General features: G+C 46.4%; 1 long non-coding RNA gene across 1 annotated transcript in view; it reads left to right on the top strand.

The window, feature by feature from the left end:
* Positions 1 to 12,019, top strand: part of LOC148149001 (uncharacterized) — a 77,907-nt gene that overhangs the window by 46,234 nt on the left and 19,654 nt on the right. The window lies entirely within an intron of this gene.

Genomic DNA, 12,019 nt, shown 5'->3' with positions numbered 1-12,019 from the left:
GACTACTGTTTTAAGAAAAGAGTTGCTGTCAGAAAGTTGTGCAAGTTTTGAACTCACTGCATCAGAGTTGGTGAAGGTGGGATCACTGAATAGTTTAAGGCAGAGGCTGGTAGATTCTTGTTAGCCAAGGGAATCAAAGATTACCTTTATGGTGAGGTCCTGGGGAATGTTGCCAAACAAAGGGATCTTGGAGTGTAGGTTCATAGTTCCTTGAAAGTGGAGTCACAGATAGATAGGATAGTGAAGACGGTGTTTGGTATGCTTTCCTTTATTGGTCAGTGCATTGATATAGAAGTTGGGTAGGTCATGTTGCGGCCATACAGAACATTGGTTGGACCACTTTTGGAATTCTGCTTTCAGTTCTGGTTTCACTGCTATAGGAAACATGTTGGGAAACTTGAAAGGGTTCAGTAAAGATTCACAAAGATGTTGCTAGTGTTGGTGGATTTGAGCTATAGGGAGAGGCTGTATAGGTTGGGACTATTTTCCTTGGAATGTCACAGGCTGAGGGTCACCTTATAGAGATTTATAAAATCATGAAGGGCATGGATATGGTGAATAGACAAAGTCTTTTCTCCAGGGTAGGGGAGTTCAGTACTAGACAGTGTAGGTTTAGGGTGAGACGGGAAAGATTTAAAAGAGACCTAAGGTGCAACCTTTACTCACAGAGGGTGGTACGTGTATGGAATGAACTGCCAGAGGAAGTGGTGGAGGCTGGTATAATTACAGCATTTAAAAGGCATCTGGATGGGTATATGAATAGAAAGGGTTTAGAGGGATATGGACCAAATGCTAGCAAATGGAACTAGATTAATTTAGGATATCTTGTTTGCGTGGGCAAGTAGAACTGAAGGGTCTGTTTCCATGCTGTATGACTGTATCAGGAATTGATAAGAATGTGGAATTCAAAACACAAACTGATCATCCACAATCTTACTGAACCGGGGAGCAGGCTCAATGTCCTACTTCCACTCTGAATTTATACGCAAGTGTATACAATATATACAGGAGAGTGTAAGAGAGCACAACTCTTGAATTCTGTACACTCAGATTCTGTGTGATCACAGTTCATTATAACTTACAACATGCACAATAGCTATTTTTTATTTGCCAACTGTCTTCAAGTGTAGTAATAGTTTCAATTCAAATACTGATGATGACAGATTTGAGGTCCCAGATTGCTTGTCGCTGCCTATCAGACAGATTTGACTGGTTGTGTACATTTTCAGTAGACAACTTAAACTTGGCTTGCAGGTTTGGGTTCAACCCTCATGAAAAGTGTATTGTTCCTTATCACTCAACCATAGTAATAGGCACACAATACAGCACAGGAACAGACCTTTTGGCCCACCAGCCTGGGCTGATTCCTAATCCTTATTTAGACCTGCTTATTGACCATGTGTGATATCTATCTCTTTGTTCATCTCATGTACATGTGTCTATCAAGATAAGTCTTAAACATTGATAACATGCCTGCTTCCACCACTTCCACTGGCAGTGCATTCCAACCACCCACAACCCTCTGTGTAAAAAGCTTTCCCCACAATTCTCCCCTAAATGTTTCCTCTCTCACCCTAAACCTATGCCCTCTTGTATTTGACCTTGCCACTCTGGGAACAAGTCTCTGATTATCCACCCTATCTATTCCTCTCATACTTCTGTAAACCTCTATCAAATCACCCCTCAGCCTCCATCTTTCCAGTGAAAACAATCCAAGCTTATCCAACCTCTCCTCATAACTAAAACCCTCCAAATCAGGCAACATCCTGGTAAACCTTTTCTCCCTCTCCAAAGCATCCATGTCCTTCTGGTAGTGTGGCAACCAGAACTGTGCATATGATTTCAAATGTGGCCTAACTAAAGTTTTATATTGCTGTAACATCACTTGCCACCAGTTAAAAAAAAATGTAATTGCTTGGCAGTACTTAATGAAAACAAATAGAAGCAGCAATAATGTTCTTTGTAGGCATCCCACAACACTTGAGGATCAAAGTGAATCTTTACTCAAAGATATAATGGAGACAAAAAAACCTCTAGAAGTTAATAATGAAGAATAGGCAGCATGAATTTCAAAAGGAAAGGTTAAGCTTGACCAAATTTATTGAAATATTCGCAGAGGTAATAGAAGCATAGACAAGGATAATGAGATGGATAGAATAGTCTTGTACTTTCAAAAAGCTTTTGCACAGCTGACCCAGCATTAAGATCAGAGCTTATGAATCAGGGGCAAGTCTCAATGTAGATAGCAAACAGCCTACAATATAGAAAATAGTGCATAGGTATTAAATGTAGTTCTTCAACCTGACATTAAGTGAGATGCAGTGATCAACAGGAGCACTGCTGGTTGGGACTGCTGTTGTTCACTATTTCTGCTATCAATTTGGGTTTTTATTTTAACTGATGATACCAAACCAGGTGTGTTAAACCTGAAGAAAATTATGATAACGCATAAGATGACATCAACAAACATGAAGAATAGCACATAAATGGCAAATTAATTTCAACATGGAGAAGTCTACAGGGTTGCATTTTGGTAGTCGAGAGTGTGGTACTGGAAAAGCACAGCAGGTCAGGCAGGAACCAAGGAGCAGAATCCTGCTTTTCGGATGCTGCCTGACCTACTGTGCCTTTCCAGCACCACACTCTCAACTTTGATCTCCAGCATCTGCAGTCCTCACTTTCTAACGATTGCATTTTGGTAGGGGAGATAAGAGGCCACTTATCTTTGGAATTATGAGACAAATGGGACACAAGTGCAAAAGGGTCCGGGGACAAATTCACATGAAAATTGGCCATTCATGTTAACAAAGCCATAAAGATGAAAAATACCTTGGGAATTCATTTCTAAATGAACAGGATTCATAAGGAGAGAAGTTATGTTAAACTCATAGGAGCATTAAATGATGTTCAAATGACAAGAGTAACACTAGTACTGAGAAGGTAGACCAATAAGGAAGAGATTGGGTATCATTTCTTTAGAGAGCGAACACTGAAGGCTGATGTGTTAGATATTTTTAAAATTATGAAAAGGTTTGATAAAGCAGTTGATATAAATTTTGTGAGATGCTAGAACCAGGGGCCATAACTATCAGTTAATAATCAATTCAACAAGCAAGTCAGGAGAAACATTTTAACTCAGAGAGTGATCAGAATGTAGAATTTGTTGGAGAAAGTGAGGACGACAGATGCTGGAGAACAGAGTCGAAAGTGTAGTGCTGGAAAAGCACAGCCAGTCAGGCAGCATCTGACGAGCAGGAGAGTTAGGTAACAACAAGCACTGCAGATGCTGGAAACCAGAGTCTAGATTAGAGTGGTGCTGGAAAAGCACAGCAGGTCAGGCAGCATCCAAGGAGCTGGAAAATCGACGTTTCGGGCAAAAGCCCTTCATCAGGAATAGAGGCAGGGTGCCTACAGAGTGGAGAGATAAATGAGAGGGGGTGGGGGTGGGGAGAAAGTAGCATAGAGTACAATAAGTGAATGGGGGTGGGGAAGGAAGTGATAGGTTGAGAGGAGGGTGGGAGAAGGTAGCAAAGAGTACAGTGGGAGAATGGGGGTGGAGATGAAGGTGATAGGTTAGAGAGGAGGGTGGAGTGGATAGGTGGAAAGGAAGATAGGACATGAGGGCGGTGCTGAGCTGGAAGGTTGGAGCTGGGGTGAGGTGGGGGAAGGGGAAATGAGGAAACTGGTGAAATCCACATTGATGCCATGGGGTTGAAGTGTTCCGAGGTGGAAAATGAATCGTTCTTCCTCCAGGCGTTGGGTGGTGAGGGAGTGGCGGTGGAGGCGGCCCAGGACATGCATGTCCTTGGCACAGTGGGAGGGGGAGTTGAAATGTTGGGCCACAGGGCGGTGGGGTTGATTGGTGCGGGTGTCCTGGAGATGTTCCCTTAAGGCTCTGCTAGGAGGTGTCCAGTCTCCCCAATGTAGAGGAGACCGCATCGGGAGCAACGGATACAATAAATGGTATTGGTGGATGTGCAGATAAAACTTTGATGGATGTGGAAGGCTCCTTTGGGGCCTTGGATGGAGGTGAGGGAGGAGGTGTGGGCGCAGGTTTCGCAATTCCTGCAGTGGCAGGGGAGGGTGCCAATACGGGAGGGTGGGATGTTGCGGGGTGTGGACCTGACCAAGTAGTCATGGAGGGAACGCTCTTTGCAGAAAGCGGAAATGGGTGGGGAGGGAAATATATCCCTGGTGGTGGGGTCCGTTTGGAAGTGGCGGAAATGTCGTCAGATGATTTGGTTTATGCGAAGGTTGGTAGGGTGGAAGGTAAGCACCGGGGGGGGGGGGGGGGGGGTTCTGTCCTTGTTATGGTTGGAGGGGTGGGGTTTGAGGGAAGAGGGGCGGTATGTGGACGAGATACGTTGGAGGGTATCTTTAACCACGTGGGAAGGGGAATTGCGGTGTCTAAAGAAGGAGGCCATCTGGTGTGTTCTGTGGTGGAACTGGTCCTCGTGGGAGCAGATACAGTGGAGGTGGAGAAATTGGGAATACGGAATGGCATTTTTGCAGGAGGCAGGGAGGGAAGAGGTGTAATCCAGGTAGCTGTGGGAGTCAATGGGTTTGTAAAAATTGTCAGTGTCAAGTTGGTCGTCATTAATGGAGACGGAGAGGTCCAGGAAGTGGAGGGAAGTGTCAGAGATGGTCCAGGTGAATTTAAGATCGGGGTGGAATGTGTTGGTGAAGTTGATGAATTGCTCAAACTCCTCGCAGGGGAACACGAGGTGGCGCAAATGCAGTCATCAATGTAGCGGAGGAAGGAGTGGGGAGTGGTGCCGGTATAGCCAACAAAGAGACAGGCATAGCTGGGGCCCATACGGGTGCCCATGGCTACCCCTTTTGGTCTGGAGGAAGTGGGAGGATTTGAAGGAGAAATTGTTTAAGAGTGAGGACCAGTTCAGCCAACCGAATGAGAGTGTCGGTGGAAGGGTACTGTTGGGGACATCATGAGAGGAAGAAACTGAGGGCTTGGAGGTCTTGGTCATGGCGGATGGAGGTGTGGAGGGATTGGATATCCATGGTGAAGATGAGGCGTTGGGGGCCGGTGAAACAAACATCTTGAAGAAGGTGGAAGGCGTGAGTGGTGTCTCGAACGTATGTAGGGAGTTCCTGGACGGGGGGGGGGGGGGGATAGGACAGTGTCAAGGTAGGTAGAGATGAGTTCGGTGGGGCAGGAGCATGCTGAGACAATGGGTCGGCCAGGGTGGTCAGGCTTGTGGATCTTGGGAAGGAGATAGAACCGGGCAGTGCAGGGTTCCTGGACTATGAAGTTGGAAGCTGTGGGTGGGAGATCTCCTGAGGTGATGAGGTTCTGTATGGTGTGGGAGATGACGGTTTGGTGATGGGGTGGTAGGAGGAGGTGGCTTCGAGTTGGCGTCTGGCTTCAGTGGTGTACAGGTCAGTGCACCAAACTACCACTGCACCCCCTTTATCTGCGGGTTTGATGGTGAGGTTGGGATTGGAGCAGAGGGGGTGGAGGGCTTCGCATTGTGAGGTGGGGGGAGGTTGGAGTGGGGGAGGCGGTTAAGACAGGTTGAGGTGGTTAACGTCTCAGCGGTAATTGGAAATTAAGAGATCGAGGGCAGGTAATAGGCCAGCACGGAGTGTCCAGGTGGATGGAGTGTGCTGGAGGTGGGCAAAGGGGCCCTCGGAAGGTGGACAGGAGTCCTGATTGTAAAAGTAAGCACAGAGGCGGAGGAAGAAGTGTTCGACATCACTCCGTGTATTAAATTCATTGATGTGTAGATAGAGGGGAATAAAGATGAGGCCTTTGCTGAGACTGATCATTCATCCTCAGTGAGTGCGTGGACGGAGGGGGATAAAGCTGAGGTTTTTGCCGAGGACTGATCGTTCGTGCTCAGTGAGGAGTTGACAGGTCGAGCATAAGCTCTTCATTCCTGATTCTCCTGCTCCTCGGATGCTGCCTGACCGGCCTGTGCTTTTCTCGCATCACACCTTTTTGACTCTGATGTCGGACTTGTTTCACAGGGAAGGATTGAGGGGAACAGGATAGATGCATTTGAAGGAAGGTTAGATCGTGACACAAGGGAACAAGTGAGAGATGGGATTGAGTGAAAGGATAATGTGAATTTAGGTGGAATGAAACACATGTGGAACACAGATCAGTTGAACCAAATGACCTGTTTCAGTGCAGTAAAGGTGTACAGCTGTAATCATCCTCTTCCTGAAGGTCCCAAAGAAGGGGAAATAATGGAGTAACTAGGTCCTGAAAAAAAAACTCACCTCTTTCTCATGACTTCAACAATTAGCTGCTGGGCAAACAGGTTCATGGGTGACTTCTCTCGACAATTAAATGGGTAATTAATAACCACTTAAGGGACTCAACTCATCATCTTCCCAGTCACCTGCTTCCATGGGGCTTGGCTTAGTGGGAGCGGAAGGGGAGACAAGTGGCTAGATTCCTGACTCTGAGACCATGGTGATCTTTTTGCAGAGTTGGGGGGACCTCCACAACCTTCACCTTGGGACAATCATAAACCTGATGGCAGGCACAGGGACAAGGTGGTCTCTGCGAGCTAGCCCCTGCAGTTGCCTTTGACCCCTTTCTACTTGCAATCTCCATCCCAAGGAAAGAAACAATAAAAAGCACCTTTTTACTGCTAGAACCCCTGAAGAGTAGACGTTACTGCAGATTTTAGGACCCAGAAGCTGCTGGTCTCAGATTGGCTGGCAGGTTCTTGTGATTCGAATCACCAGTGTCGAGGTTTGTGATAGGGCAATCACTTGCCTGAAAGTGAGCTGATTGAAAGGTGATCAGATAAACTATTGTTCCAAAGTATGCGGCATGTTTAAGAACATAGAACATAGAAGAATACAGCGCAGTACAGGCCCTTCGGCCCTCGATGTTGCGCCGATCCAAGCCCACCTAACCTACACTAGCCCACTATCCTCCATATGCCTATCCAATGCCCGCTTAAATGCCCATAATGAGGGAGAGTCCACCACTGCTACTGGCAGGGCATTCCATGAACTCATGACTCGCTGAGTAAAGAACCTACCCCTAACATCTGTCCTATACCTACACCCCCTTAATTTCAAGCTATGCCCCCTTGTAATAGCTGACTCCATACGTGGAAAAAGATTCTCACTGTCAACCCTATCTAAACCCCTAATCATCTTGTACACCTCTATCAAGTCACCCCTAAACCTTCTTTTCTCCAATGAAAACAACCCCAAGTGCCTCAGCCTTTCCTCATACGATCTTCCTACCATACCAGGCAAAATCCTGGTAAACCTCCTCTGCACCTGTCACCTAAAACCCGTTTTCCACACTTAAAAATTCTGTGATAATTCCACCCCTGTAATTCTTTGTAATTCATCTGTTGTGATTTTTGAAGCTTAATATAGATATAAAATAGTTTTCCAAGTAAACAAGCTCAGAGTTTAGCAATGTTAAAGGCTGTAACAGAGGAACTGTTGTCCATTTCGCATATCAAGCCAGGCTGTCAAAGAACTTGTTGAAACAACAGTGTGTTTAATTCATTTGGCAAAACTCTCATCTCTGAATGTTATGGGTTCAATTCCCACTCGTGTACAAGTTATACTGAAAGAACAGCAGGGGATCTCTTTGATGTTTTGAGCAACATTTATTCGAAATCTACATTGAAACAGTGTGTCTGAACATTTATCTCATTGCTGCTCTTGAGTTGTTGCTGTGTGTCACTTGACTGACTGAATGCCTACATTACATCAGAGACTGCATTTCAAAAAAATATTTTGTTGACAATGAAGGGAAATTGTGAAAGGTGCATTTTTTTATTGTCATTCTTGGCCACAGCAACTGATTCATCAAAATTAGGAAGACTACCCATGCTTTATCTGTAATCCCAAAGAAGTATTGGAATTAATTCCTAAATCATTTTTGCTCTCAACCTTTCTCTTTTAAAAGGCTTACCTCTTTGACCAAGTTTTTAGGTATAGGTTGTCACCTCATTGTGTGGCTCTGTGTAAAAGTTTTATTTGTTCCCATCCAGTGAAGAGCCTCAGGGCATTTTATTTTGTTAAAGGTAAGATGCGAGTTGCTGTTGTTATTTCTGGAACATGCGGTTCTGTAAAAGGAGCCTCGGAGAAGTATATGACTATAATCCTCTTGGCAGGACAGGCAAACTGCTCAACTCGGAAGTTTGGTAGTCTATGAAATTGCTTCCTGAGGAGCAAGACTGTGCGAGAACGGATGTCAGGGATGGACATTTTTAAGCTGGGAGCATTCATTTCCGCTGAGACAAGCAAGCCTTTGTACGCTAGGGCAGTGAGTTTCCCAGTGCATTAGAAAGCGCTGCAGTAAGCTTTGTGCTTGTGTGGTCAAGGTTACTATGTGTAACAAGATGGTTACCATGGCAGGGGAAAAGGTTCCATCCAACACTGTCACTCAATTGAATCACAAGGAGTATGTGTCATCTGTTCAGCTTCAATAGATCTCTCGAAAAACACAGTTCGTTTTTTTCATTCTTTTGAACAAAGAATAATTACTCCCCCAAAGTACTTTGAATCAAAGCAGGCCTCAGCTTGCCAAACACACTGGGAACTAAAATCCCTTGAATTTGCTAATTTTAAGAAACAGAATGTGAATGTGAGAGAAGACAACGCCCAGAGGAAAAGCAAACTGTTTGGAGGAGCACTGAGAAAGCTAAGCTACATCAAATCATGGTCTTACTAAATGGCAGAACAGTCTCAAGGAACTGAAGGTCCTAAAAAGAAGGAATTTGCAGTTTGGTTACACCTTGCAAAACCTTACAGAAAAAAGTACTTTTGAAATTTGGTCGCTATTGTCAGATAAGAAATGTTTTACAATATAAGAGACAACTTGCGCACAGCAATGTCCCGCAAATAAGTGGAATAAATGACCAGAAAATGATGTTGGTTCAGATTATAAAGAGGAGAAAGTGAGGACTGCAGATGCTGGAGATCAGAGCTGAAAATGTGTTGCTGGAAAAGCGCAGCAGGTCAGGCAGCATCCAGGGAACAGGAGAATCGACGTTTCGGTCATAAGCCCTTCTTCAGGAATGAGGAAAGTTTGTCCAGCAGGCTAAGATAAAAGGTAGGGAGTAGGGACTTGGGGGAGGGGCGTCGGAAATGTGATAAGTGGAAAGAGGTCAAGGTGAGGGTGATAGGTCAGACTGGGGTGGGGGCGGAGAGGTCGGGAAGAAGATTGCAGGTTAGGAAGGCGGTGCTGAATTTGATGGATTTGACTGAGACAAGGTGGGGGGAGGGGAAATGAGCAAACTGGTGAAATCCGAGTTCATCCCTTGTGGTTGGAGGGTTCCTAGGCGGAAGATGAGGCGCTTTTCCTCCAACCGTCGTTTTGTTGTGGTCTGGCAATGGAGGAGTCCAAAGACCTGCATATCCTTGGTGGAGTGGAAGGGGGAGTTGAAGTGTTGAGCCACAGGGTGGTTGGGTTGGTTGGTCCGGGTGTCCCAGAGGTGTTCTCTGAAACGCTCCGCAAGTAGCCGGCCTGTCTCCCCAATATAGAGGAGGCCACATCGGGTGCAGAGGATGCAATAGATGATGTGTGTGGAGGTGCAGGTGAATCTGTGGCGGATATGGAAGTTTCCTTTAGGGCCTTGGAGGGAGGTGAGGGGGGAGGTGTGGGCGCAAGTCTTGCACCTCCTGCGGTTGCAGGGGAAGGTGCCGGGTCCGTTTGGAGGTGGTGGAAATGACGGCGGATGATGCGCTGTACATGGAATCTGAGACTGTCCAGGTGAATTTGAGGTCGGGGTGGAAGGTGTTGGTGAAGTATCCACTTCACCAACACCTTCCACCCCGACCTCAAATTCACCTGGACAGTCTCAGATTCCTCCCTCCCCTTCCTCGACCTTTCTATTTCTATCTCAGACGACCGAATCAACACGGACATCTACTACAAACCGACCGACTCCCACAGCTACCTGGACTACACCTCCTCCCACCCTGACCCTGTAAAAACGCCATCCCATTCTCCCAATTCCTTCGACTCCGCCGCATCTGCTCCCAGGAGGACCAGTTCCAAAAACGTACAACCCAGATGGCCTCCTTCTTCAAGGACCGCAATTTCAACCCCCGACGTGGTCGACGATGCCCTCCACCGCATCTCTTCCACTTCCCGCTCCTCCGCCCTTGAGCCCCGCCCCTCAAACCGCCACCAGGACAGAACCCCACTGGTCCTCACCTACCACCCCACCAATCTCCATGTACAGCGCATCATCCGCCGTCATTTCCGCCACCTCCAAACGGACCCCACCACCAAGGATATATTTCCCTCCCCTCCCCTATCAGCATTCCGTAATGACCACTCCCTCCGTGACTCCCTCGTCAGATCCACACCCCCCACCAACCCAACCTCCACTCCTGGCACCTTCCCCTGCAACCGCAGGAGGTGCAAGACTTGCGCCCACACCTCCCCCCTCACCTCCCTCCAAGGCCCTAAAGGAAACTTCCATATCCGCCACAGATTCACCTGCACCTCCACACACATCATCTATTGCATCCTCTGCACCCGATGTGGCCTCCTCTATATTGGGGAGACAGGCCGGCTACTTGCGGAGCGTTTCAGAGAACACCTCTGGGACACCCGGACCAACCAACCCAACCACCCTGTGGCTCAACACTTCAACTCCCCCTTCCACTCCACCAAGGATATGCAGGTCTTTGGACTCCTCCATTGCCAGACCACAACAAAACGACGGTTGGAGGAAGAGCGCCTCATCTTCCGCCTAGGAACCCTCCAACCACAAGGGATGATCTCGGATTTCACCAGTTTGCTCATTTCCCCTCCCCCCACCTTGTCTCAGTCAATTCCATCGAATTCAGCACCGCCTTCCTAACCTGCAATCTTCTTCCCGACCTCTCCGCCCCCACCCCAGTCTGACCTATCACCCTCACCTTGACCTCTTTCTACTTATCACATTTCCGACGCCCCTCCCCCAAGTCCCTACTCCCTACCTTTTATCTTAGCCAGCTGGACAAACTTTCCTCATTCCTGAAGAAGGGCTTATGCCCGAAACGTCGATTCTCCTGTTCCCTGGATGCTGCCTGACCTGCTGCGCTTTTCCAGTAACACATTTTCAGCTCAGATTATAAAGAGGACACCAGGGCAACTTCCCTGCTATTATTTGATTTGTGCCATATAATCCAATAGACCTTTGTGAGAACAGGCAGCTCATCCAAAATATAGCATTCCAGAAGTTTAGAGTGGCATGGTTGCTCAGTTATTAAGAGTGCTGCTTCACAGTGCCAGGGACCTGGGTTCGATTCCATTCTTGTGCAATTGTCTGTGTGGGGTTTGCACATTCTGCCTCTTTCTATATGAGTATCCCCTGGTGCCTTCCCATGGTCCAAAGACGTACAGGTTAGGTGGATTGGCTATGCTAAATTGCCCATTGTGTCGAGGGATGTGTAGGCTAGGTGCATAAGCCATGGAAAATGCATCATTACAGGAATAGGGTAGAGTAGGTGAGATGTTTTTCAGAGGGTCAGTGTGAACTTGATGGGCCAAATGGCCTGCTTCCACACCATAGGGATTCTATGATTCCCTTTCTTTTACTGGGTGTCAGTATAGACTCTGTGGTTAAGTCTCTGTAATGAAAATTAAACTGTAACTTTCTGCTTCAAAGAGGTTACCACTGAACTATAGCTAACATCTACTCAAGGTCTATTCCTGTGATTCTTTCCTCCACAAAATGCAACTGCATAGAAATAAGCCAAAAAGTCGTCATTTCCTTATCAATATCTTTTGCATCTCCTTATTGATGAATATTCGATGTCATTTAATGTTACAATACAGCCATAACTCATTAAATCCAACAAGTCTGTCCTTAATACTTTCCTGCATGCCAATTCCTGTCTGTTCCAAATACTTGGTTTAATATTCTTCTTTTAAAATTAACTAATTTCTGCTTAAAAGTGTTAACTAATTCTGCTATGAAAATGTTTTGAGTCAGAGAATTCTTCAGTCTTCTCCATTGAATTCCCAATAAATTTTTTCCATCTGAAACAAATACAATTTGTGTTTTAAGTTCTGTAA

This window comes from Chiloscyllium plagiosum, unplaced genomic scaffold (assembly GCF_037043375.1).
Source record: "Chiloscyllium plagiosum isolate Xiang-an unplaced genomic scaffold, Cpla_swu_hap1 HiC_scaffold_10, whole genome shotgun sequence".
Lineage (NCBI taxonomy): Eukaryota > Metazoa > Chordata > Chondrichthyes > Orectolobiformes > Hemiscylliidae > Chiloscyllium > Chiloscyllium plagiosum.
The sequence above is the reverse complement of the archived record's forward strand: the minus strand, read 5'-3'. Positions and strand labels throughout refer to the sequence as shown.